This window comes from Eufriesea mexicana, unplaced genomic scaffold, assembly GCF_001483705.2.
Source record: "Eufriesea mexicana isolate 0111107269 unplaced genomic scaffold, ASM148370v2 scaffold759, whole genome shotgun sequence".
Lineage (NCBI taxonomy): Eukaryota > Metazoa > Arthropoda > Insecta > Hymenoptera > Apidae > Eufriesea > Eufriesea mexicana.
The window spans coordinates 394,352-421,089 of NW_016908917.1; positions in this window are offsets into that span (position 1 = coordinate 394,352).

Consider the following 26,738-nt stretch of genomic DNA (forward strand, 5'->3'; position numbering starts at 1 on the left):
CAAACCTCTAGGTCAAGAAAATTAAATAAAAAGAAAATCCTTTTTGAAAAGAAGAAGAGGCACTAATTATTAGGATTTTGGATTCTGTTTATCGTGAAAGAACGAGGATGTGTTTTTCTTGATTTCATTTATTTTTGAGTTGTAACTCGACTTTATTCCTGACTTTATTAATCAAGGAAGGTACATCGTTCCTGTAAAAATTTTCAGAAACGACTGAACAACTCGTGTTCCTGATTTTTCTATATTGCTCTAATCAATGGTACAATCTTTCTAGAATATATTTCCAAATTTTCAATGTAATTCTGAAAATATAGCGTGTCCCAAAATTCACGCAAGATTTGAATTTCGCGCCATTTGTATAATAAATACAAATTTATTACCAATGAAAAGAAAAAGACACTGTGACAACAGTTTAAGGTTAATAAAAAGTGAGGTCTGTATGAAAGGACAATGTATCTTCATTGCTAAGCTATATTTATAATTTTTAATTAAAAACCCGTGTTTCATATGAAAATTACTTCCTGCCTGAATTTTCAGACACCCAATATTAAAGATCCAACAGCAGTGTCTTCGCGAACTTCAAACTCGTTTTCCTCGAAATCCCTTTTATCAAATTGGCAGACAAATATGTCAAAAGCAAAGTTAGCAATTTACTCAAAATTGATCACACATATACCACGATACATGTACTCCTCGATGAACCTATAAATTACCCAAATAAATAATTGCTAAATAATCGTATCGCTGAACGTTTCCCTGCACGTTTCCCACACGAGATTGATTTTTCCTCCAAACTATATATATTTTCCGACACTACTCGATTACTCTTCTCTTTCAAAACACATCCGCCTTTTTCTTCTCCCGATCGCTTCTACCCTCCTTTGTTCGCCCTCTTTTCTCCTCGAATTAATCGGTTCCCCGACGATCTCGCTCGAGGGGATTAAAAATGAGAAGAAATAAAAAAAAAGGAAGGAAAAAACGAAGAGGCAAGAAGAACCGGAGTGGGGGGGGGGGGGGGGATAGCAGGATTCAAAATCCATTAATTAATTACCCGGAGAGGGGTGGGGCGTGTTGGGGAAAAATGCGAGGCGAGAATTCGGGACGGGGCCCTCGTTCGCACTTTTAATTAAACATCGCGACAGACCGGGGCGTAATTAATTGGCGTGGGGCCACGCCGCGACCGCCTCGATTTTTCCGTCGAGCTATTTTTCAAAAAGGAACCAGGCCGAAAAAGGACCGCCGCGAGTAAGAAAATTGATCGTGGCTCGCTTGGTTCAGGGATGAATTGAATGGTTTATTTCGTTGGATTTTTATGGCTTGCTACGACCGGAAATTCCCAACCCCTGCTACCTGCTGCAACCACGGGTAAAAAGTTCCGCGAGAAAACGTGTATAAATAAAGTACATGCACGCGTTGTGTCAGTGTTGCCGGGGCACATTGTAGAATTCCTCCTCCGGTGTTCGGGCATTAGGATGCGTCGCTTTTCAGCCAACTCGAAACCAAAATGCGCCAGAAACGCGAACTTTTGTTTAAATTTTGTTTAAACAGACCTAGCTTTACTATTTCCTAACACAGACTGTAATGATAACAATAATTTGTAATTTTCTGGCGTATAATATACTATAATAACGACGTATAGTATGTAGAGATACACACTGGAACAGTGTAATTAGATTTCACCGTGTCACCGACCCTAATTTTTTAAATTTTATTTCTCCCCCATCCTCGAATCCCTATATTTCTAGTAACAAAAACGAAAAAAGGAAGATTTAAGTAATTCGCAGAAATGGAGTAGGAAATGCAATTTTTCTGCACTATGGTAAACACTACGTGTCTACGCTTTTTCCAAAATTTCCGCTAGATGCACCCTTTGTTTCCCAGGTTTCAATTATTCCAATTTTAATCGACCGACCTCGAGCCTCGCCGAAACGCGGAAGTTAGTTAAAACACAAAGCAGAGTTCGACCAGCTGAAGCCATAATCCCGCTAATCCTCGCGCTTGCACCCCTTTCCTCCGTGAAAACGGAGAACGAGCCCCACCCTCCGCGTGTCGGCGTTAAAACCCTGATCCGACATAAAAATCCCACTTCCGTGCGTTTCGTTGCTCATCGCAACATCGCCGGCACTGCGACATCGCCGATCGTAAATACGAATTCGCGTTCCCGCGCCCGGGTAAACAAAATTTCGCCAAAATTTCCACGATTTCGACTCGGCAGATGGTTCGAGGAGCGCGAATAGCGCGGACAATTAAGGGGCGCAGCTGGGAAATTTGTCAACCGGGTGCAGGATAACGAACGTTTGTTGACAGCGCGAGCTGACCGCGATAAACATTCCGAGCGTTTCAAGAGCAATAGAAGGAAAAAGAGAAAATGAAAGGAGCATTTGTTATGGGCGATATCGAAGCGCGAAAGTGCGAGAGTCGGTTGGAAAATCGGCTGGGCTCGCCGCAGTAAATCGTGCAATTGTTTGCTGACTGGCTTCGAAACGTTTCTCGCGATAGTAAATGATCGGTAGACTTTGGTTCACGCGATCCAACGAGATAACAGATTCGATCGAGGAAGACGATATCCAGCGCGAATTTGGTATAGTTGCGTGTATCTGAGGTGATAATTCTCGCGTGAAATATTTGATATTTCAGTTATGGTTAAATCGCATGCTTTTTCCATATAGATTTTCTGGATCGGGGGTCAGAGAATTGTATGGTACGAGTATGGTATAGTATGACATCTATGGTGCGATAATAGTAAGGTGTGGCTTCTATAGTACGAGAATGCTATGGTATGGTTGTGAGAATACTGTGGTATGACTTCTATAGTATGAGACTATTATGGTAAGGTTTTTATGGTACGAGAATGCTATGGTATGGCTTTTATGATATTAGAATGCTATGGTATAGCACTTATTGTACGAGATTACTATAGTGTGACTTCTACAGTACGAGGATACGAGGGTATGGCTCTTATAGTACGAGAATACTATGATATGGCTTCCATTATTCGAGGATACTATGGTATGGCTACTATGGTACGAGAATACTATGGTATGACTTCTATAGTTCGAGAATATAATGGTATGGCTTCTATAGTATGAGAATATTATGGTATTGTACCTATGGTATGGCTACTGTGGTATGAGAATGCTATGGTATGGCTTCCATGATAAGAGAATGCTATAGAATGGCTTCTACAGTACGAGAATGTTATAGTATGGTTGTGAGAATACTGTGGTACGACTTCTATAGTATGAGACTATTATGGTAAGGTTTTTATGGTACGAGAATGCTATGGTATGGCTTTTATGATATTAGAATGCTATGGTATAGCACTTATTGTACGAGATTACTATAGTGTGACTTCTACAGTACGAGGATACGAGGGTATGGCTCTTATAGTACGAGAATACTATGATATGGCTTCCATTATTCGAGAATACTGTGGTATGGCTATTATGGTACGAGAATACTATGGTATGACTTCTATAGTTCGAGAATATAATGGTATGGCTTCTATAGTATGAGAATATTATGGTATTGTACCTATGGTATGGCTACTGTGGTATGAGAATGCTATGGTATGGCTTCCATGATAAGAGAATGCTATAGAATGGCTACTATAGTACGAGAATGCTATGATATGGTTCTTATGGTACGAGATTACTATGATATGCCTACTATGGTACAAGAATGTTATAGTATAGCTTCTATGGTACGAGAACACCATGTTATCGCTCCTATAGTACAAGATCCGTGCCCTGTTTTTGAGGATACTGTCGAGTACTTCCCATCTTAGTGCAGAAGATCATGTTGTGGCAATCTATTTGTAATCCTGGGCATTCTTGTCAAGAAGAGTAACGAATATCGTTGCCTTGGGCGTTCTATATGTAGAACGGAGAAAAATCGTCTATACGGATATTAGGTTACTCTTGTGAGGCTAGGGGTTCCCAATCCCCGCATATTAAGAATTCTATAATATCCACATCGAATACCGTGGTTGTAAGAAAATAACCGACAAACCTGTCTTGGTGATCACTAATGACGGATCACGATGACACCATGCCCGTGAAAACTCTGTATCGTTTCATGTCGATCGAAAATGAAAATCATCGAAAAGGAGAAGCCTCCATGCGCGTAGAAGCATCAGAGCCAGATGGTCAGAGACCTACGAGCAGTCAGCGAAGAACGTCAATGTAAAATAAACCTTTTGAACGCAAGAGCTTCTGAGCTTTCGACTCCTATTCCTTCCTTCTACCCTCAGCACACTCCATACAGTGGTATTTCGCGGATAATTTATAATCCCTGCATCCCCGCAGGTATAACAGGACAAGAACCCCAGAATCCGTCACCCAGGGAGACACCGACGTCTCCCAGATTCATCTTTAAAATTCGATTTCATTCTCCAGTAGCGAGGGAATAATCCATATGCCACGTCAGTTTCTATTACGGGTACTCGCGAAAGTAATCGTTAAATCTTAAACAATCGCGTCTGTGCTACACCATCGAGCTGCAGACCTACGTCGAAGCTAGATGGCTAGAGAACTGACACGGATTCAGAGGTTTCCTCCAAAGCGAGCTAAAAGCCATTGGTCGTCGGTTTGCACGTGCGATCGGCGTCGTTAAACTTGCAAAGAGACGGGAAAAAATCTAGCTGTGTCTTCGCGGAGTCACGATCAGTTTCCCGGATGGGCAGGGTGCATGAATCATGAGCGCCAGCGCCACCCCTGAGAACTGGCCTGAGAGAAGAACAATGGGTTAACTTGGATAACTGATTCGTCCAAGATTTCGCCGTTTTTGACGACGAGATTGTCGGAAATAGCTCCGAGGAAACGTCTTACAGGAAATAAGCAACCGAGGCGAAACGGGGTGCGTTAATCGGAATTAGTGTGTGCAGTAAGAAAATAGGGGTTGTGGAGGGGGTGGGAAAAAATGTAACGGAGGCAAATGCTTCGACGAAATTGCAACTGGCGTTGATTGTTAATTAGTAAACGTCTATGTTAATTGGCAAGCCGTTCCGGTGTTAATTAGCAAAATTACTTTCGCGGACCGGGAGTTTCCGAGCGTTCGCGAACAATCAGAGGAGCAGGGCGCTGAAAAAACCGTCGTTTGTAACTTTTACCGGCGTAAAAACGTGAAAATTGTCGCCGAGAGTTCCGTCGACTGGCTGACAGAGAACTCGTTTCACCGATAGTTTACGTGCACGATGAAATCGCATCGTGGAATTGCGTGGGTCTCTGGTACGCTTTAACGATAATCCAACTGGGTATTCTAGTATCACAAACGAAGAGAAATCCGACGCGTTAAATACCAGAAATTAAGAGTAGACAGCGAAGATCTGGTAGTAAAAGGAACGGGATAAAATAAACCCAAGTAAACGGCACGAGTAATTATTTCATTCGCGAGTGCATCATGGTAAAGGGAAGAGGACCTCGAAAAATATTTTCCTACCGGTGTAAGAATCTCTCGAGCCAAAACAGAATTGTGTAGAGAACAATTATCCAGCTAGCTCCGTTTCACAGTCTCGAACGCAGGTAGAAGATACGTGAAACGAGACACGCTCGCGTAATAATAACCAGCCGTGAATTAAAGGGGAAACGAACACGTGTAAAAATCCTAGAAAAAAATATCAAATGGAACAATTATCCAGCTAAGCTCGTTTTCCTCTCGAACACGTGTAAAAGATATGTAAAACAACACGCGTTCATATAATAATAACCACCCGCGAATTAAAAGAGAAACGAACCCTCGCTGTTCCATCCTAGAAATTAGGTTAGGTTAGATTGGGTTACTCTCATGGCCTGATTTTTGGTGGGTTTGGGCCCATAGTTTGGGCATGGCCCCATCCCCCCTGCGTGCCTCCCGCCGATTGTGTTCGCGAGAATTCCCGGTGCCCCCCAGCGCGGTGAGGATGGCCACCGTGGGGTACACTTTCAGTTAGTATAAATATCACATAACCATAATTCTCCCCTAGGGGGCGGGGTATCTTTCGAAAATTTCCCTCACGTAAAAAAAAAAAAGATAAGAAGGTTAGGTTACTTTTATAGCGGTTAAGTTAGGTTAGGTTAACTCTTATTTTAATTTCCGATAATTCTAATATGGCCGAAGGATAGAGAGGTAGTCGATTGTTTCCACTTTTCATTCCCAAGGTCTTTATTTGACTGACTGCTCCTTGTCTCGAAGGACTGGGGACCTTTGGACCCATCGTCCCCCCATTAGCAGTCCCAAATGTTTTAGACTCTGTCGGTTGTCTGACTCTTCGCGTCATGTGTTTTAGAAATCGCTTATTTTGTATTATATTTTGTATTATATTTTTATATTATATTTTGCATTATATTTCTGTATTACGTCTGTAACTCCGAAGTCAAATATGCCTCGTCGCCCTCTCAGCGAATTAAATCATACATCTAAATGCAAAATTTCATCTTTAACTAATGCACAATTAATTTACAATAAACGACCACAAACTAGTCACAAACAATCTACCATTAATCACACTCTGAATCCACAATATATAATCCAATCACGCAATAATAAATTAACGCGTGATGCGTCCTTGACAGTTGGAAAAATTCAATTGACAGGACGCAACACTGACCAGACTAAACACGAAATAAGTCACCTAAAAATTCCAAATTTATCCATCAAACGAGTTTCAATCCAAACGCAAAGACACCCTAAAAGAGGAACCAAAAGAGTCAAATTAAACGAGTACTCTCCGTCCTATCTTCCCAGGAAACCAATCTCAAAGCTGTCAAACCCAAAAGAAAGAAAAAGACCCGAATCTATATGAACGACTGGAAAACGCAATGAAATAAATTGAAACAAGCTTCGCGGTGATAAAGAAGAACGAGAAATTCTCGCACGCAAGTCGAAGGGGAAGATCAACGGGAACCCTCTGCCCCGCGGAAAATGAAGCCGGGGAAGTTGATCGAAACGCTCTCGCGAGCAACTGTTCATCGGGGATTCTTCATTAGACGAACAATCTGTTGAAGCGCACTTATCGGGGCGAGGCAATCAGTCGCGATTGGAGGCTGTGGTCGGGCGAAACGCGCGGCGCGGCGCGGCAGCTGCGCGTGAATCAGCGTCGCATTAATACCGAAATGCCCGGCCGGCCAGGACGCAATTCCGCGACCGGCTCCACCGGCATTTATCGTTCACGTATCAACGCATCCCCGCGGGCCTGTGCCCGCCGCCACCTGGATATACGACGCCAATATCGTCCCGGTACCAACTCTGAAAATTATTCCACGAGGCCGTGCGTGCCCTCCAACTTCGCCGTTCCGATGGGATTACGCGCGGAAGAGCACGATGAACGAGCGTGGCGAACGCGCTGTTCGTGGTCCCGGTAAGTTGCATCCTGTTCCCGCGCGCAACCATGATACCTCGAATGCTTCATCGTGGCCAAACCTGCTGTTCTTCCCGAGGTTCTCAAGATCCGTAGGTTTGACAGACTTTGACAGCAATTTGGAGTTGGAGCTGAAGTTTTATCCGTCTAATTTTAACCAGTGTAGCGACCAAGTTCTCACCCTCGCCAATAGATGGTGTTGCGGCCCTAGGACCGCAATGTCCCAAGTCAAGTGGAGGCCTGTTTATGCCTCTATTGTAAGCATCCCTTGACTTGCGCATACTCAGCGTCGACTAACCCACCGCTGGGATAGACCGTGACAAGGATCGATAAATTATCCTCTTAGACAGCAGGACCTAAATTGTTTAAACAACCACCACCACTGAAAGACACTGAAGTGGGCATACACCCCCAATAGCATACCAACCAATCAGAAGACAGTCGATCTCTATAAAACTACTGACCCACCAACGACTCTGCCAGAAGGCTGTCATCTGCAATAGAACTCTCTGCAGTTCAACACCAACCAGGTCTACCTCTGTCAAGTTAGAGTAGGCCGCATCCCAAGCAGCATTGCCTTACAACCCCGTGAAACTCCACCAGCGAGTTGCAGTGCTCGGGACGCAACAGATGGATTCCTACTTGAAGGAGGTTCGAGGAAGTAAAACTACTGACCCACCAACGACTCTGCCAGAAGGCTGTCATCTGCAATAGAACTCTCTGCAATTCAACACCAACCAGGTCTACCTCTATCAAGTTAGAGTAGGCCGCATCCCAAGCAGCATTGCCTTACAACCCCGTGAAACTCCACCAGCGAGTTGCAGTGCTCGGGACGCAACAGATGGATTCCTACTTGAAGGAGGTTCGAGGATTTCCTCGCAAGTCCACGGTGAAGCTTCGACTTTCCTTAAATAGAAGTTCCCATGACACCTAAGAATTCCAGTGTCTAAGGCAGGGCCTGCTAGAAGCAAGCCAACGACGACCATGGGGATACCACCAGGCTATCATAAGAGACAACCGCCCATCATCAGAAGGACAGCACCCTGCACTTCGTCAACCTCTCGCTTGGAGACGGAATATTGGGAGTGGGGTATCTACAGAAGATACTTCTGTTCCTACAATCAGTTAGCTGTGATTGACGAGTATACTCGTCATCGCTCGATTTCCATGACACATAAGGACGCCACAACTACCTGGTTAAACTAAGTAAATATGTCGGAATGGTGAGCATGGCGCGATTGGGGCATGAGGTCACCGTCTGTGACACTGCCTTTTGTCTAGATATGACTGTAAAGCGTGTGGGAACGCTTGGGCTCTTCCCTGAAAATAGAAAATAATAAACAGCGGTTTTGGGTTTGGCTCCAGCATTATCGCGGAGTATTGATAATAACGGATGAGTGACCGTGCGCAAGGATCGTGTGAACGGGATGTTTATGGTAGTATCGGTTGCAAGTAAAGAGTGGAAGTCTAGGAATGCGTCCGAGTGTTTGGGCTGCGTGGCCCACTGAGGGCAAGACTGTGACGAGTGCGTGAGAAAAGCGCGATTGAGAAAGAGAGCATGGGAATGAAAGGAGATAGAGTGCAAGTTCTGAGGATGGCGTTCTTTGGGAAGAGTTTGTTGGGAGATGACCAGTGTGAAAGGTCATAGCGTCTAGAATAAGTCTTAAATTAGTTCACGATAAATCATACTTTTTATTACCTACCACCGTCGTTTTGCTGCCACCTAAACAATTCCTACAAATATACACTGTTTCTTCTAATCGCTGTCACTGCATATGAGACCACTTGCATAGCGAGCATTCCCGAATAAGATGAAGCAATAATCCAAAGTGTTCTTATTGACACTCCTGCTCGATGAAGCAGGGAAGAACGTTTCCTCCAAACTTCGTCAACCTTCCCTCTAAGATTCCCTGTCTTCCAACCTATTCGCAATTCCCAACACGCGAAATACCCCGTCTCTGTGTCCAAACTAACTCTCTGGCTGAGCAGGCGGTGATCCGTGGCCTTAGAGTTAATGGAAATCAATTAGGACCCTCGATGCGCGACAGTCCAGTCCCAGTCACTAGCTACCCTGAATGCGACCCAGCACGCATAATACCCCAACTTCGCATAAACTGACCGGGTCTTTCATCGTCTCCTAACCAACGACAGGTCTCGATACGACCATCCGAAGCTACTCGGAGACCCTGGCCAAAGCTCGTTCGTTTCGATCGAGCCTCGGAGACGTTTAACGGCCAGCGGCAAACAAGACGCCGGCCTTGCTCGGGCTAACAGCCCCTCGTAATAACCGTTATCATTATCATTCCGCGCGGAGGACTATCTGAACAGGCAGTCACGGCCAGTTACGAGACGTGCACCCGGGGCTCGGTATCGGCAATTAAAATTCATGCGGACGTCGTTAACCTTCGTCCAGCGGCGAGAATAGCGAGGACGTGACACCTACAGCTCGGTTCATAATAACGAGCAAGAGACGGGAATACCAGGATCGTCGTGTCCTTTGTGTCCTGTTACCAATGTGGTAAGAGGAGGGAATCAGCATGGGAGATTAGGAATTTTTCCGAATTTTTGGCGGGGTGTTCTTTCAGGAACGGGGTTCCAAGGACGAAGAGATGCTCTGCAAAACAATTGTTCATTCCCTTTACTCATTCCCATAGATCAAAGGCCTGGGCTACTTATTATCAGGTAATAATAAAAAGAAGAACAAGAATAATAATAATAATAATATTATTCCCTATCATTAACACTTTGCGCTCGACGATTTTTTGGCTAAAGAGGGGCACGAGTTGAAAAATTTTCTTCCATAAGGCTGATGATATTTTTTGAACAGTAAATAGGAAATCGTATAATAATTATCACGTAGAATTATTTAATTTCGATACATCGCACACTTTTACGTTATTTTAAATTTGATATATTAATTAATACCGAGCTTCGAAATTTTATCAAATGGCGACCTAGAGGCACCTCTCGAGCGCAAAGGGTTAAGTTCAGAAGTCAGAAATTGAGAAAATTATTGTTTTCCAATAAGTAAAATGTCTTCTTTTATCAAAAATAACTATGTGACCGATAAAAATCGGAATAAGGAATAAATCCTTTAATAACTAAAAAATAGAATATTATTTATTCCACTAAAATTTACAAAAATCGGAAAATATAAAAAAATGGACATAACCGCAATGGCTTCTGAGGGACTCAAATATCAGCCACCCTTGGTATTAACAATAATTGTCCAATCGCAAGTTCCATTCGCGAGGGAAAAGCTGGCCGAAGTTACCCGAATCAATCACATTTCCCGCAACGTATCCTCTCCGTCGAAAATCCTCGAATTTTCGGACCCGTTAACGATCTCCCCGGAAATGAACTTTCTTCCAAAAAAAAAAAAAAGGAAAAAGAAAAGGAGATGAAATAAAAAATCGCGGAGGAAAAAGGACGCGAGAAAGGAAGGGGACAGCGGAGTATAACAGAATTCTAGTTCACGATACTATGCCAGGGGCAACATAAATTTGCCCGGTGTGCATCGGCTCGAGGCGTGTCGGATGCATACGGTTCCAGCGCGATGCACGGCGCATCGAATGCATTGAATTTATCGCGTGCAGATGATATGCTCAATCGACGTTTCATTACCCCTTTACCGTGGTGATTATAATCCCGATCCAGGACAGAGCAGCTGCAACGCCGCACAAAGGGCCTGCGGACAGAGCTTTGAAAAAAATTCCTCTCGCCGGAGCGAGCAATTTGAATCGAAGGTGTCTCGCTCCCGCACCCTTTCCCGCCAATTTCTCTTTCCCGCTGCTTTCCCTCCTTTTTTTTCCAATCGCGCGCCACTTTCATCGATTAAATGGTACACCGTTGAACCGGAGCATACGAAGACCACCGCCGGCGGAAAAACACGATAAGCCCATTCTTGTTGATCTCGCGCTTTCGATTGTGGCCGCAGAGGCCCAGCGTTTCGACGACCTGACAGCTTCCAGGAGCAAACCTTTCGTAGACAGATGACGAATGTTACAGATGACAGAGACGTTTAGCAGAGGTGGAAGATGCGCGTTTGATATGGAAATCGGTTACCGATATTGAGACCTGAACAACAGTGATCCGCTAGATCCGATGATAGACAAAGGAGGCTCATTAAAGAGGTTTTAAAGAGGGAGTTTTATGTGAGAGATGAGAGAATACTGGAGAGAAGTAAAGTGGAACTAGTCATCGAGAATTACAATTATTTAACCCAGCCATCTCTCCTATTATTACAAACGGACTCTTGAATTTTGAAATTGCCGCCAAATAAATGTGGTATTGGCAAGTGGGTCTCGGGTGAGTGATTTTCAGAACGATCGATGAGCGTTTGGGTCGAGAGGATGTTTGAGCTAGACTATCAATAGTGCGAGACCATGAACGAGTTCCTGGAATGTAGGTGAAATTTTTAGACGATTGACAGTGCATGACTATGTAGTATGCGTGGGTATAGAGAGGGGTGTCAAAGGATTATTTGGAGAGTGACAGAAGAGGCACGAGAAAGAGTGACATAAGAGAGTCGCGAGTTGTATTATATCTAATAAAAATTATTAATATTTTAAAAATAAAAATTTCATAATAATATTTGTTAATACGATATAGAATACTAACGACATCTAGGTAAATTACATTTTTAGCTAAACACTGACAGAAAGGAGACAAAGTGTGTCATACGAGAATCACGAGTTGTATTATATCTAATAAAAAACATTAATATTTTAAAAATTAAAATTTTATAATTACATTTATTAATACGATATAGAATACTAACGACACCTAGGTAAATTACATTTTTAGGTAAACACTGACAGAAAGGAGACAAAGTGTGTCATACGAGAGTCACGAGTTGTATTATATCTAATAAAAATCATTAATATTTTAAAAATTAAAATTTTATAATAATATTTGTTAACACGATATAGACTATTAACAACACCTAGGTAAGTTACATGTAAACACTGACTCCAGGTTTACCGAATATGACACACCGATTTTTCGGTATGTATCACTACACAGAAAGTTGCAAGAGTGTACGCATAAAGAACTATTTCATTACTGTTAAATATACCTAAATAGAACGTATTAAAGTGTATTCTTTTCTTCAACCACTGCCCAAAGCTAACAAAAATTAACAATATTAATAATAAATAAATATTATTAAGATTAACGTATTATCCCGATGCACCCGTTCCTATATAAATGTGATCTAGTGTGAAACTATAACTAGAATATGCTCCTAGCGTTTGCACTGGGATAAGGGAAAGGGAAAAAGAAGATTCTAATTAAAAGTTTTTAATTGAAGAACAATTTAAACACGATCGATGAAGCGTAATAATACTCCTCGTGGAAAAATGATCGCGAGCATGGTGAGGGATAAGATGGATATTTCAGAACGATTAAAATCAGAAAGATGTATTAATCAAAAACGCGAACATGTGAAAATACACTTGAAGGAGCGAAAGAGGGATAGGTTTAATTATCCGCGAATGAATGAAGAGGGTAGACGGAAATATAGGTTAGGTGACTCGAAGATAGGGAGGATTAAGGTACGACCGATTCGAATTTTGAACGCGACTGTAGCTGGAAATTTGCTATTCGAGGATCTTCGGGGCTTTATCTCGTAACCCGAGGTTTTAAATAGCGCTATTGGGTTTTAAATTGAATTTCGGCTAACGAATTCAAGTGCCGGTGTGAGTACATTCGAGTGGAGTTGGGTTAAGTTTTAGTTACGTTCTGTCTGAGTTAACTGGAACTTGCGTGAAGTGCTTTCAGAATAGGGCGGCATCGAGGTTGAGATGAGTTGCATGTGAGTTATACGCGCTGTGTATTATCGTCTTTGCGTGTTGACTTATATATATAACGTACTCGATCATGTGCCTGGGATATCTAGAACGCGTTTCTGAAATAACGAAGTCTACGCCATAATAGCGCAACTATCCGGCTTGAGGGACGGTTCTGGAGCAACCTGTATCGAATACGGTTTACTTGCGCGAGAAATTACATTAGACTCGAGTTCTAAGATGAAATAAAGCAAATTTAAGTTAAACACGAAGGAGCTGTCTTCCTCCGCTCACCGTTTAGGAGCTAAGAAAGTCTAATCCGCAATAGCGTAGGCATTTCAGCTTGTACGCCATTTCTGAAGCAACCTGTATCCAACGTATTCGATTTATAGAAGAAATTAAGTTAAGCTCGAGTTCTGGAGTGAAGTAAAACAAATTTAAGTTAAACACGGAGTAGCTGTCTTCCTCAGTACACCGTTTTGAAACTAAGAAAGATTAAACCACAATAGCGTAGGCATTTTAGTTTGTACACCATTTCTGAAGCAACCTGTATCAAAGGTATTTGATTTATAGAAGAAATTAAATTAGACTCGAGTTCTGAGGTGAAATAAACCAAATTTAAATTTAAGCGTGGCTATATTCCTTTGCACACCATTCCTGAAGCGACCTGTATCAAATGCATTAAATTTATAGAAGAAATTAAATTAGACTCAAGTTCTGGGGTGAAGTAAAACGAATTTAAGTTAAACACGAAGTAGCTGTCTTCCTCGGCACACCGTTTTGAAACTAAGAAAGGCTAAACCGCAATAGCGTAGGTATTTTAACTTCCACGCCGTTTTTGAAACAAACTGTATCAACCGTATTCAATTTACAGAAGAAATTAAATTAGACTCTAGTTTCGGAGTGAAACAAAGCAAATTTAAATTGAACATTGCGTGGCTATCTTCCTTTGCACACCATTTCTGAAGCAACCTGTATCAAATGTATTTAATTTATGGAAGAAATTAAATTAGACTCGAGTTCTGGGGTGAAATAAAGCAAATTTAAGTTAAACACGGAGTAGCTGTCTTCCTCGGCATACCGTTTTGAAGTTAAGAAAGATTAAACCACAATAGCGTAGACATTTTAACTTGTCCACCGATTCTGGAGCAACCTGTATCAACCGTATTCAATTTACAGAAGAAATTAAATTAGACTCTGGTTTCGGAGTGAAACAAAGCAAATTTAAATTGAACATTGCGTGGCTATATTCCTTAGCACGCCATTTCTGAAGCGACCTGTATCAAACCTGTATCAAATACGTTTAACCCCCTGTACTTTGCGATTTGTTCGTTGCGAAAGATGGTAATTCGAAGACTCTCTACCACGAGGAGGTCGATATTCTTAAAATGGTTAATAAGAAATGGTGGAATAAGAAATTAAGACGTAGAATTACTATAGTTCGATATTCCGCAAATCTTTGAGTAACTTCAAATTCGATATATTAATTAACATCGATTTTTAGAATCCGATTAAACAGAGACTGAGGGTCGCCTCTCGAGTGCAAAGGGTTAACCTGTACAAGAAATTAAATCAGCGTCACAGTTTCGAGATGAAACGAAGAAAATCTAAATTCAACATGGCGCGTGTCTTCCTCCGCATACCACAATGGCGTAAGCTATCTCAGTTTACGCCATGTTTCTTGAACCAACCTGTATCATCTGTACCTAACCTAATCGAACTAGACTCGAGCCACGTTGAAACCGAGGCAAGGCTAACCTAAATTAAACATGGCGCGGCTGTCTCTTCCCGCGCGCGATTTTTGAAACGACCTGTACCTCAAACGAAGCAACCGTACCCGCTAAATCGAATCGCGTGTCCACGTCTCGCTCGGGCTCGTATAAATCAAATGGAAATTACACGCGTCGCGGCCAGCGGCTCTGAAACGGCCTGTACGAAATGCACTTAACCCGGGCGCGAAATCGCGTTAGAGCCAAGTTCCCGCCCGAAACCGAAACGAATCAAAGCGAAATCGCCTAAGCCACTTCTGAAACAGCCCATACGGAATATAGCCATAACGCGTACGCGACCGCACACGGAAACTCGATCACGCGTTTGCGCGCGCATACGACGCGTATTATCCCGAAGCGGGCGCACACACGCACACACCCGCGCGCGCGCGCGCGCGCACGCTAGCGCGTTAATTGGCTATGGCGCAACGGTAATGCGCCGATTGATACGTAAATGGAGTGGGCAATTATGCGACGGAGTAAACAACAATCCTGGCCCCACGGTTCACGCCGTCGTCGATGCATCGTGTAAATCTGCATTCGACCGACGCGTGTTCCGGTTTCCGCGACGCGAGGCCCTACGGCGTGTGCCAGATCCTCGCGCGATCATCGCCCGAAATCCCCAACTAATTGCAATCACCGGATCGTCTGCTGATTGGCAAGAAGTTACGCGAATCAAGCGCTGGTTTCGGCGGTGACAGACTGACAGACGGCTGACGCGACTGGCTGATTAGGTTCGTCGCTCGTTCCCACCTGATTGCGGTTTCATCGATTTAAGATGGCGGACGTTCGATCGCCCTGATCCAGTAAAAGTAGCGAGTTTCGCGTCTCCCTGAAATTTTTTCGCCAGGATTCGCAGGGACCAAGTGTACCTCGGGATCTTCGAGGTCTCTCGAGATTCCTAGACCCGGAGAAGTGGATCGATTGGCTGGATTTAGATCCGGAAATTCTCTGGAATGATTCTATACAGGGTTGTCGGAGTTACGAATAGTTGGTTCAGCGACGCGATACGTGGTTTATTGCATCGATGGGAGAATCGATTAGGAATAAAGACCATCGGTCGGCCATTTTATTCCTCCAGTATACGCGCCGGGCCGTTTACGGTTCTACTTTACTTATCGAAAAATGGCGGCCATCGATACCTGAGCGTACCTTCTTGAGTTTTATTGCAGGGGTATCGCTAAGCGGGGGGAAATAAAACGGAGAGGGAAGAGGAAGGCGGACAAAGGAGACGGGGGAAAAATCATTAATCTTGTCCACGCAAATTCGACGATTCATCTTCGCCGTGGACGCCATTGCAGCGGCGAAAACAACGGCGGCCGGTTAAAATGTTCGGCAAACAATGAGACTACATGGTATTTTAGGAAGAAAGCCCGGGGAAAAAATGAAAAGTATCGGCTGCGGGGCAAAATGTGCCGCAAATTGAACGTCGCCATTAAATAATTAGGGCGAGAGCCGCGGCGAAGAACGGGGCAAAGTATTTCATCACTTTCAACATAACTTTTTCCACCTTTCTCCCTCTATAACGCTCTCTTACCCTTTCTCTCTCGTTTCCCGCTTCCCTCCTTTTCCTCCGCTCTTTTCCACCCTCTCCTTTTTTTTTCTTTCTATTTCGATGGCGCCGTTAAACGCGAAATTATATTTCTATTACGCACGGCCGTATTTAAGCCATTATGCGTGGTCGTTGCTGCAATTTTCGCTGAAACGCGATTAACCCAAATACGCCTGTCGTTCTATACACGTAGCCAGCGCGATTAACGTTCCCCGCTTCTCAGACGCACTTTAAACCTGCTCCATAATGACAGCTGTTCCGTCGTTTTCCCGCTTCGATCCCCCTTTTTCCCTGTCGACGATTTACCACATTTTCCTAAAAGAGACAATCGTTTCCCTTTCTCAAAAACCGGTACAGCTTTTCGCTGTTTCCATCGCGCTATCGATATCGAAACGCTTCATCGAGATCGCGTAACCGCGATGGGAACCTGCCTTTCGACGGTTCGGACGAGACCTCCTCCAGAAACCTCGCGTTGGGCCAGGTTTCCGATGAACAAAGCGGTGCTCGAGAACACGCGAGCGTCCCGTCGTGGCGGTAAGCGTTCCAAGAATTATTCGATCGATCCTCGACCGCGTACAAAGCGAGACCAAAAGAGAAGAATCGGGGGAGAAATGGAGAAAATAAAAGAGGGTGGGAGAAAACGTGAAAGAAGGTGGGGGAAATGCAAAGAGGTAAACGAAGTCATCGGCACTCCGAGGTCGGCGATTTTTCCGATACGACGAATGGCGCCCGTAAGTAATCGCGATCGCGGCACCCCCTAGCGGCGGAGAAACGAAGCATCGCCCGGAAGATAATTAACGCAGCTACTAATTAATGTTGCGCGAGTAATTAAGCCAGCCTCGGGACCGAACAACGCGAATACGTTATTGCGGAAGGCAGCAGGCGTGCGTCGCGACGCTGGATCCTTGCACAGCGAAAGTATTCCGCGGGCTCTCTGTGGCGGCACCGGAAGCGGAGGGACCGGTTACCCCGGCAGAGACGCGGCTCTTAATTAATCTTCGAACGATAACAGACGGGGGAACGATCGAGGGCTCGATTTTCATAAATGTCGGCGAGATGGTAGTGCGAAAACGGCCGCCGGATATCGGGAAAGTTTACTCAGCGACGTTTATTGTAAACGTTTGCTCGCGGAAACATCGCCGGGCAAATATTATGCGAGCGAGGCCGTGGATATTTTCAAATTGTCGAAAAATATTGGTGTTCGTTCAATTATGCGCCACGTGGCTCCGCATAATTCCCGCTGTAAATGCCTGCATTTACGCAGTCCAGTTTGGATAGGATTCAATATGGCGGAACCTTTGCAGCCACGCGCTGTTTGCCACCCCCTTTGTTCCATTCGAGTACTTTCGAGGCGGAGAAAGGTAGGATTCTTTTACATATATCTAATAACTGTATTGTAGAGACGGACTGCTGATGGATGGTATATATTTACTTGATAATAAATTAACAGTGCGTGAGTGATGGTTAAACATACGAATTATCTATATCGATTCTTAACTAGAGCTCAATTTCACAACTCAATAACAATTCAGTTTGCAATAACTAACCGCTTACAACTGAAGCTGTCTGCAATGAACTCAACACCAAGAACTGCGTACAACGAATTGATTAAATGATTAACCCTTTGCACTCGACGATGTTTTGATTAAAGAAGAATAGGGGTTGAAAAAGATGATATTTTTCTGAACAATGAATAAGATGTCGTATGATAATTAGAATTATTTGATTTCGATACCTCGCAGACCGTTACATTATCTGAAATTTTACATATTAATGAATATCGAGTCTCGAAATTTTATTAAATGACTGAAGGGCGCCTCTCGAGCACAAAGGGTTAAATATACGCATAAGTCTGGCAGGTCTAACCTAATTCAGTTAGCGAGTCAGTAACGTAATCAACAAGTGAGTCAAATAAACAGACACACTCTAAATTGGGTTTTAAATTTAGTACCTAATTATTACAATACTCTTTGATATACCGTAGAAAAATATTTGATGCATAAAATCGTCTTTCCTATTTAGTGTGCTTAAGTCTACGATACTGTATACATACACTTTAATTGTACGTATAAGTCTAATAAGGATCGTGAGTGCCAGCAGTCTAGCTCAAACATCGCATCAGTAACCTAATCAATAACCGAGTCACATAAATAATCCCACTCTAAATTGCAGTGTTCAATTATTACAATATCCTTTGATATAACAGGAAAAATATTTGATGCATAAAATCGTCTTTCCTATTTAGTGTGCTTAAGTCTACGATACTGTATACATACACTTTAATTGTACGTATAAGTCTAATAAGGATCGTGAGTGCCAGCAGTCTAGCTCAAACATCGCATCAGTAACCTAATCAATAACCGAGTCACATAAATAATCCCACTCTAAATTGCAGTGTCCAATTATTACAATATCCTTTGATATACCATAGAAAAATATTTGATGCATAAAATCATCTTTCCTATTTTGTATCTTTAAGTCTATACTACGTACATGCACGTTAATTGTACGTATAAGTTTAATAAGAGTCGTGAGCGTCAGTAGTCTAGCTCAGTCACCACGTTAGTGAACTAATCAATAAGAAGTCAAATAAATAACCCCGTTTTTAACTGCAGTGTCTAATTATTACAATAGCGTTTGGTACACCGGGGAAAAATATTTGATGCATAAAATTATCTTTCCCATTTAATGTCCTTAAGTCTACGATACCTATATGTACGTTAATAGTACGTATAAGTCTAATAAGGATCGTGAGTGTCAGCAGTCTAGCTCAGTCAACGCGTCAGTGACCTAATCACTAAGCGAGTCACATAAATAATCCCACTCTAAATAGCAGAGTCCAATTATTACAATACCCTTTGCTACACCGTGGAAAAATATTCGACTGAAATCATCCCTAGCTGTTTCTCAGATAGACCTAACGAGGTCCCTCCTGCATGACGATTTGGGGTTTCCGAGTATCGCGAAATGCCGTGTGCAAGCGGAAGGGAAAATCGCTTGCGAAATTATCGAAAGGAAAAAGCAGGAAGCCGGAAGGAACAAAAATGTCGGCGGGAAAGGGAGAATTTCGCGGGCCACTGGGAAGACGGGGTGGCCTGGCCTGGTAAGAGGAAGCGGTGCCTTGGCACGGACGAATCGCGATCGAGAGTCGCGGGGAGAGTCCTCGGCGTGTTTGCCGAGACAACGGAGGCAACCGGAAATAAATAAGAGAAGACGGTACTTGGACGACGCTTCGGCTTCGCCGCGGGCCCGCGTCGCAGTGGCTGCCATCCAAAAATATTCCGTCGTTGAAACGCTTATTCCGCCGTGGCGGCGCAGCGGTCGCGTCGAAGGGAAAAGACAAACAGGCAAGAAGAGAGGGCGCTTCCGGTCTCCTCTGCGTTCCGTCTGCGCGTGTGTACACGCGTAAGTATGCGACGTACGTCCACGGAAGCGACGAGATTTGCAGAAAATTTATTCGACGAGACGGGGAAGAACGTCTCGTCACTCGATGCCAAAGAAACTCCCGCTGGGAGTAGCATGGTCGATGATTTCGAAGGTTCCAGCAAATTTAGATCTCGCCATTTCGTGCAGAATTTTCACTATTTCCTGCAAAATTATCTCTGTTCCGTCCCGCAGAGCGTGTTTATAACATAATTTGTATTCCAAGGCTTACACTTTTAACAGACCTAACGGTTTACAATATATTTTATATCGCGACTGCAATTCCGGAGGATAGATGTGCCTCACCGTCATTCTAGCAGATTAAGTTGTAAAGGTAAAGGCGAAAGTTTAGGAATTTTTACAAGTACCAGACTCGACAGATGGGACCATGTGTGACAGACCCAACAAGCGATGGATGGATACCATTTATAAATCACGTCACTGACCATCAAAAATCGGATCCTTGACAGTTTCCTACTCCTTAGCCAAAGGTCCTTCCGTCACACCCTCTGTCCAATTAAAACTCCATACTTTTCCACCACCAACGTTTATTTTGCCCAATCAGAACTAAACTGGAGAAAACACCGGACAGGACACGACGAGACACGACATAGATCAAATTCGAGAAATCAGTTCGTCTTCGACACCGATCCTTGAAACATCTTATTTACGCATATAAACGCGTGTTCGAAACGGTATTTCGTTCAACATCTCCATTATAACTATTCCATACTTTGCTATAAATAAACGCTCCCTTTTATGAACACACACTTCGGGATCCATATTATTACAACTAGTCACGCAATATTAATTTGGCGCGTGATAAACGTTCTAGGAATTCGAAGGGATTCGATAAATAGAACGCTGCACTCGCATTTAATTTTCCTTCCGGTTTCCTTAGTTTTGTTTCTGTGACGATTTATCGCTAACTATTGCAGAGATTATTCTGGTAAAATCCTCAGTAGATAGCTGTTTAGAGGTTTGAGAAGAAATTGATGCTTCTTTATGTGACACGTTTAAAAAATAAAAATTATTACTCACGAAACTCCATCCAACGAAGAATTCACCTCTTCGACTCGTACACCTGGAAAAACATACACTCGTTAGACTCGCTGAAGAAAAAGAAAGTAAGTTACGTAATTAAAGGGGAGAAGGGGGAGAGTTTGCGAGAGAAAGAAATATGAGGGGCAAAAATGGAGGAGGAATTATGGAAATCCGGTTCGCTACAGGAGCTGTTAACGAGCAAGATTTCGCGCTGGAGAAAGTTTGAACGTGTCCGAACAGACGCGGCTACTTGCTGATTTTTCGTCGGGACGATCTCGAGTGGTCGAACTGCGAGGGGAACTGTAAGAAGAAGAACAAGGAATTAAAGGAAATTTATGCAAAGGCAGTTTGCTCGGACCGTCACCGCCGCTTAACATACCTTTCCTCTCTCTTAAAAACTGTATTTCATCTTTGGACGCGTCCGAGAAACTTGGCCAAATTTCCCTTACAAATCTGTGCGACGAGCTCGTGATATTAGTCGCGAGATTAGCCTGTTTAGAATTTTGTCCACTCTGTGTCAAGGATGTAAGAAGAAGTCGAGAAGCCCCAAGATAAGATATTAGAAATATTGATTAATATGAGCACTGATATTCAAATATTAAATTATATTGAATTAATACATATATTAATAAATATTGAATTCAGTATTGCATGGATTGACGGTGGTGGTAGGAAGATATCAGACGGCATTCGCGTCCTTGTACAAACGCAAACTAGTTTGACAAGATTTGTAAGACTTTATTTAATATAAGCTAGAGATTGACAGTGATGGTAATTTATTAATAAATTATAACTGTGTACGAGTGACTATTAAACAAGAATCTAGATTAATCCTCAACTTAATACGGCATTCAACTTCACAACTCAATAACAAGTCAGTGTGCAACAATTAATCGTCTACAACTAAAACTGTTCACTCTAAACTGTCTACAAAAATTGTCGTCCGACCACTCTTAACCTTCTTTATATATTTTTCTCACCGTGCACGTGTTTTCCGATGCCTCCCTTAACACGACCACATATGGTCGCATACGTATGGACACATTGGCCATATATCCGGATACATTTGTCCATATACCCAGATACACTGGCCATATATCAGGACAAATTTTGGTCATATGTCCGGACACGTTGGCCACACAGCCGGACACATTGGTCATATAGACGGATGCGCTGGCCACGTAGATGGACATAGTCCTTATAGTCGGACACATTTGACCATATAGGCGGGCACGTTTGGTCATGCGGCTGGACATGTTTGGCCATATCGCCGGACACGTTTGGCCATATAGTCGGACCTGTTTGGCCATATATGCGGGCTCGTTTGATCATATAGTTGGCATGTTTAGTCATATGGCCGGACACATTTGGCCTAAAACTCGGAGTAACTGTTATAACATACCAGCTGTTATTCCCAAATATTAGGATCAAAGATGGCGAAGAATTTAATAAGCCGGACACATTTGGCCTAAAACTCGGAGTTACTGTACCAACTGTTATAACATACCAGCTGTTATTCCCAAATATTAGGATCAAAGATGGCGAAGAATTTAATACCAAAAGTTAGCACCTTTTGGTCCTAGTCTGGGTCGGTCCCTGGGGATCGATGGGGTCCGAACGGAAAGTCTAGTGCCGGTCGCTGGAGACCGATGAGGCCAGAACGAAAAGGTTAGCGCCGGGCCCTGAGGACTGGTGGGGCCCGAACGAAAAGTCTAGCGCCGGTCCCTGGGGACCAACGTGGTATTTAACGTGTTAATACTTCTACTTTCGATATTCCCTGAATAATGCGTCGAAATTCATTGAAAAATTAAATATATCAAGTGCAACAGTTGCAAACTAAGATTTTGCTTTAATATAATACCTCCTCCTATCGAATATAACGACAAGTGGGTAAGCACGCAACACGCACCCCTTTTTCCGGGCCCCTGCACCAATGGGTGACTTGCAATTACAGTTTTCCACGCAAGGCCGGTGCCTGCTCATTAGAATTACATCAACGTCGTCATGTAGAAACCGCCACTACCTACTTATCACGCTGAAATGCGGTTAGGGATTTCCGACAGCCACTTCACCGGTCCGTGGCTGATGTACCGAGTAAATGTAGTGGCCGCGTGACAAGGGCCAGGGGAGAAAGTGCTAGAGGTGCAGTTTTAACCATTCACCAGTCAGGAACTTCGATTTTCAACGACCGGTGGAACCTAACGACGTGCTTGGTCTTCGACATGCAATAGCAACTTGTAGTCGCGTTCTGCCAGTGGCCGTCAATCCAAGAGAAAATAACGACGCCGGATGATAAATTAGTGGACGAAGTAGTTGACAGGATGTTGAAAATGAGGATGGAAATTCAAGTCAAACTTTATCGAAGAATCCTTATAACCATCGTCTTGCCAGGTGATCGAAAATTAAGGGGAAAATTAATCAGGCATATCACATACTAATAACCAGAAAGAATCAAAGGGGTTCGAGGATTTTCGCGAATGATCGTATGAGTAACTGCGCCTATTAACAATTAGTAATTAAATAAAATAAGTCACAGTTTGATTGATCAGGAAGTTCTGCATCTATTTCTACTTAAAACTGTCTGACCAGTTGCGGGCTTATTGTACAAGTCATAGACGTGTCTGACCAGTGGTGGGTCCATTGTACTTAGACGTGTACGATCAGTGACGAGCCTATTCTACTTAGATGTATTTAACCAGTGGCGGGTGTATTGTACTTTAAGGTGTCTGACCAGTGGCGAGCCTATTGTGCTTAACCGTGTTCGGCCACTGACGAGTCTATTCTACTTGGGTTTGCTCAACAGTCACACATCTATTCTACTTGAATACGTTTGACCAGTCCACAACAATTTTTAAACAATTTCTACAAAAGGTATTAACTTATTTTTCATGTTAATTAATTCTAATACGTAAAATGATAAATATAAAATAAAAAAATGTCAAATCAAATTCTAATCAAATTTTAATTAGTAAAAATTTACTTATCCTATTCTACTTCGACGTGTTTGGCCAATTGCGGGTCTATTCTACTTGAATACGTCGCAACAGTCATCCGCCCATTCTACTTGAATACATTTGACCAGTCAAAAATATTTTTTAAACAATTTCAACAAAAGACACGAATTTGTTTTTTCATATTAATTAATTCTAATAAATAATATGATAAATATGAAATTTTAAGAATTCCAAATTAAATTCTAATCGAAGTTTAATTAATAAAAATTTACTTATCCTATTCTGCTTAGAAATGTATAGCCAGCGACGAGCCCATTCTACTTCAATATGTTTGGACAGTGATTATTCCATTCCACTTAAACGAGACGGTGTCCGACCTATTCTACTCAAATACGTCTGACCAATCGCGAACCTCTCCACTCCTGCAATGTAACCTTATGTACTCTAGGAATTCGCTAGTAGGCCCAGAACAAAATACAGCCAATTTTCTCCTCTCCGTCCCCCTATTCGAGCCAAAGAGCTCACCTCGCTAAAAATTCCATCGTAGACCGATTAAAGGACTCGACGTAGAAATTCCCATTTCTCATTTCACCCCGTGAAAAAAATTCTACCTGAACCTGGAGTACAGCGACATCGAGTCTGCACGAGATAACTCGACACACAACGCTGAGATATACGACGCAGAGATTACCAGCAGCAGCGAGCCTCTGACAGGTGGAAAGGAGAACAGAACTCATTCGGGGCGCGTAATAACTTTAAATCTGCTCGATGTCCAGCGACGAGCTGCGAATTAGAAATATCAACTCGAACGGTGCTCGCGTGCAGGCCTGTATCGCGTGAAAGATCAAATTCGATGCAGCTCTCTGCTCGCACCTATTCAACGCGGATCGAGATCGTATCGACCGGCACAGGGGTGTACAAGCAGTTCCCTTGGACTCGCCGTTTCTAATTCGTGACCCTTCGCTACCTGTGCATGCGCCGCTTACGGGACGAGGACGTCCCGGCGGCTGTACGACCGACAACGGTATAAAATGGACGCGAAAGGCGAAAAGGCACGGCTGGCAATTTGCCGAAGAAAGAGCCGGCTCGAGTCGAACGGTCGTAAAAGTCCGGGGCGATTTTTAAGGGTGGAGAGAAGTCTGTAAATGGACCTCGCGTAAATCGAAGTCGAAATCATTCTATCGAGGGGCGGACGGGGGTGGGGGGATGCAGAGGTCCGAGAAGTTTCATTGTGATTTACCGGGCGCTCGATAGCGTGAGGAATTTCCTAATTATCCTGTTCCCGGGGGTGTTGCACGCTCGTGATTTTTATTTTAATCGACGAATTTTCCTCGCCATCGAGGACCATTGTTTGCGAGCGTTTTATATCGTTCGAATTTTCTGTACCTCGATGTTCGGGGGTAAAACGACATCGGAAGAAATGGAAGAAAGAAATTAGAAGAATAAGAAGATGACACGATATAGCTAGGCAAACATTTCTAAAAATATTATCAATAGTTGTTGCGTCCCGAACACTGCAACTCGCACAGTGGGGGTTTCGCGGCGTTGTAAGGCCCGTTTACACAGTTGCGGCAATGTCGCTGGGATGCGGCCTACTCTAAATTAATAGAGCTAGGCCTGGTTATGGTTGAACTACAGAGAGTTCTATAGTAGACTGTTTCCTGCGCTGATGGTGGGTCCTGATAATGATAGTATGGTCGTGATGATTGTCCGGTCTTCTTGGGATTTTTAGGAGAACTCTCTCGTGACAGCTCTGTCGGTGTTTTTATAAGTTTCGTCTGTCTACTAATTTGTTCGTATAAAATGTAAGAAGTGACTGTGTGTTATTCTACTGGTTGTAAATAATATTGGAGATGAGTTCTAGCTTCAGCGTCTTTTGGTGGTGGTGGTTGTTTAAACAATTTGGGTCCTTGCGCCTATTTTAACACTAGATTTACGGAACCCCTGAATTTGACGGAAGGGTTGCTCCAATTATACGATAGTAACAGATTTACTTAACTTAGATTAAGGCTGTTAATATAATATATAATTGCTTTTAAATTAAACTAATCGTTAAAAAAAGAAAGTGGTTTCCTTTACCTGTCAATTTGACAGGTGTCCTTAGAAATAGGTATACAGATAGCATCCGTAAACCTAGTGTTAAGGGTGATATATTGGTCCTTGTTACGGTGTACCTAAGTGATGGCTTAGGTGATAACGAGTGTATAAAAGTGAAGGGACACTGGCAATAAGGATATAAAACAGTCCTCCACTTGACCTGGGACATTGCGGTCCTAGGGCCGCAACAATAGTCTTGGGAGGTTATGTCGATAAAGGACGTTTCTACGGTATCACTGAAAGAATATTTGTTTATGATTACAACTATTGTTTCGTAAGCTTCTCGGCGCCAATGCGCAGCTTTGCCGTACCTGGTCCATTTAAGTGATTACAACTATTGTTTCGTGAGCTTCTCGGCGCCAATGCGCAGCTTTGCCGTACCTGATCCGTTTATGGATATAGCGGCAGATGTTGGGTGCGAATTTAATCATCATCATACGAATGAAATAAGCATGGTCCAACCAGTGGTGGAAGTCAACCCGCACATGACCCTAGTAGGCTTTAGGAGTACGCCCGGGGAGATACCCGATTTGGCGTATTTCTCTTGGGCCACTTCAGGTCTGGCATGGATATGAGATCCAACCGAAGGTCTCCATGGCCCGTTGTTTATGATTACACATGTACAGAACTAAAACGATTTGGACCACGCAGGTCACAGTCGTCTACAGAAAACTGGAGACAAACGACACTGGTCAAGGGTTCGCCATCACATGGCTAGTATACAGAGTTTATTTTCAGCATGTATCTTTCTACAACAAATAGCGTACAGAGGGT